General features: G+C 34.6%; 1 long non-coding RNA gene across 1 annotated transcript in view; it reads right to left on the reverse strand.

The window, feature by feature from the left end:
• LOC119274302 overlaps positions 1-2,430 on the reverse strand; it is a 6,996-nt gene that overhangs the window by 3,116 nt on the left and 1,450 nt on the right. The gene's annotated exons all lie outside the window — the stretch shown is intronic.

The raw sequence follows: 2,430 nt of genomic DNA on the forward strand, positions 1-2,430 counted from the left end.
TTAACATATACTAATAACTGTACATTTTGGGTTCAAACCCTTTTCTATTACCACATAATCAGTTATCAATAGTCGGTCAAAGGCTTAACTGTGTGGCTCCCAGTTTTTTTTAAGGAAAAGCTCAACTATGATGAGTCAATTTGTGCAAATCCACCGTGTAGGTGGCTTTATCCATTATTTCGAGGCACTATTATTTGTTCACGATAGGAAGATTACGTGATGCTCCCAAGTGGGTCAGCCATGAAAGGTGACTTTATCCTCCGCTCTCAGAGTTGAACCTCCTTGACTTTGCAACCTCGGTAGGGCAGCCACCACGATGGTGGAAAATTCTATTGGCAACGAAGTTGATCATACCATCCAGAATAATTTATTTTTACTTAAGCACCAATGCTAAATTCTACTAGTAAAATTACAACCAAAGATAGACATGTTACTGTAAAATATATTGGAAGGGTATCTTTTTTGGCTATCTCAAAGCTAATGTTCTATCCGCAAAGATAAATATGATTTATGAAGGTACTTAGACTTGAATACAAAGTAAAAAAGAATGATAGTTTGGATAGAAAAAGAAGCTAGGAGAGTCTGCGTATGGAAGAGTCTATAATAAAGTAGAAGGCGGTAATTGCCTTTGGCTCCTAGGTGCATATGCACCTATGTCGAAATACATATTTCGAAAAGTTGAAAAATTCGAAACAAAAATACCGCATGTACATCCGGACATTTTATGTACGTGCACAAGGTTTCAGTGAGAAATGACGTTTTTTATGGCTTGTATAAAAAAGACAACTTCTGATGCTTCATTCTAACTATTCACGAGGCATTTCTTTATCTTTTTTACACAAGCCACAAAAAACGTCGTTTTTCACCGAAACCTTGTGAACGCACATAAAATGTCCGGATATACACATGGAATTTTTGTTCTGAATTTTTCAACTTTTCAAAATGTGTATTTTAACAATGGGTACATATGCACCTAGGAGCCAAAACGCCGCTCTTGAAGGCGATAATTGCCTTTGGCTCCTAGGTGCATTCTGCACCGTACATGCTCTAACAACGCTTGCAGTCCGCTATGCTACCGCTGCCAAGTGAATGGGACTAGTGGCCGCCACGGCCTTCATTGTCTACGGGCGTATATGCTAACTTACATACTTTTTGTTCGCACATTAAAAAATGTTTGCTTTTTTTAGAAATGTTCAATAATCTGCAAAATGTTTCCATTTTAAAAAATATTCACTTTTTAATAAAATGTTCATGTTTTCAAAAGGTGTTAGTAATATTTAAAAAGGTTTACGTTTCCAGATGAAAGAGCCCCTCGCCTTAGGACCACTAAAGAGGCTCGCCCATTGTGCGAGGGAGGGTTGGCTCCCAGAACAGTTTTTTAAAATTTTATTGCTTTATTACTATTATTTTTATTTATGAAATCTATAAATATTTTATTTAAATCTTGAGAACACAATTTATAATTTAAATATTTTCATGTAGTGTAAAAACATGTTCGCACAACTATAATATAATGTTTATGGCATTTCAAAATAATGTTCATGACATTCAATAAATGTTCACACACTTAAAAAAATGTTCGTGGCATTTTCAGAAAAAATTTATACAATTTTAAAAATGTTCCCATAATTTTATAAAAAGTGTTTCGTGCCATTTAGAAAAATGTACTTGATATTTTAAAACAACGTTCACTTGTTTCAAAAGTATGTATGTGATATTTAAATAATTGTTTATACAATGTAATAAAGTGTTTGCATGGTATCTAAAATAAATGTTATGCACCATTCGAAAAGTTTACATGACATTTGAAAAAAAAATCGCTCATTTCAAAAGAATGTTACTGACATTGAAAAAATAATATTTATACACTATAGAAAAAGTTTGCATAGTTTCATTTTTTATCTTGTCGTTTAAAAAAAGTATAAAGTGTACTTGAATTTTTTTAATCTGTAAAAATATTAAACACATTTTTGAAGAAATTTCTATTGTGTACTTTAGAATGTTCAGCATGTATAAATAAAATGTTGCACTAATACTAAAATGGTATACTATGTATTGGAAAGATTAGACATGTGTTATAAAAAGAAAAAAAACATGTTGAAACGCAGAAAAAGCAAAAAACCAATGATGAAACGAAGAAAAGCAGGAAAACGTTTTTTGTTGATAAATAGCAAAAAATGATAAAAACACAAAAAGCAAACTCCAGCCAGAGGCGAGCTCAATACGGGTGAGAATTATCGCGGCGGTGGGAATCGAGCTGAATGCCCGTCTCTACTTGAATAAGATCATTGGCGACCCACATTTCACAAAGGCCAGTGCTAGGCGCCGGCGCACCGGCCCAAATTTGGGCTGGTCGAGCGCTAGCCGCCGGATCATAGTCGCCCTGGCCATTGGATACAGCGGGAAAAGGGGGTTGCCCGAAGACTTTCT

Source organism: Triticum dicoccoides, chromosome 3B (genome assembly GCF_002162155.2).
Source record: "Triticum dicoccoides isolate Atlit2015 ecotype Zavitan chromosome 3B, WEW_v2.0, whole genome shotgun sequence".
Taxonomy (NCBI): Eukaryota; Viridiplantae; Streptophyta; class Magnoliopsida; order Poales; family Poaceae; genus Triticum; species Triticum dicoccoides.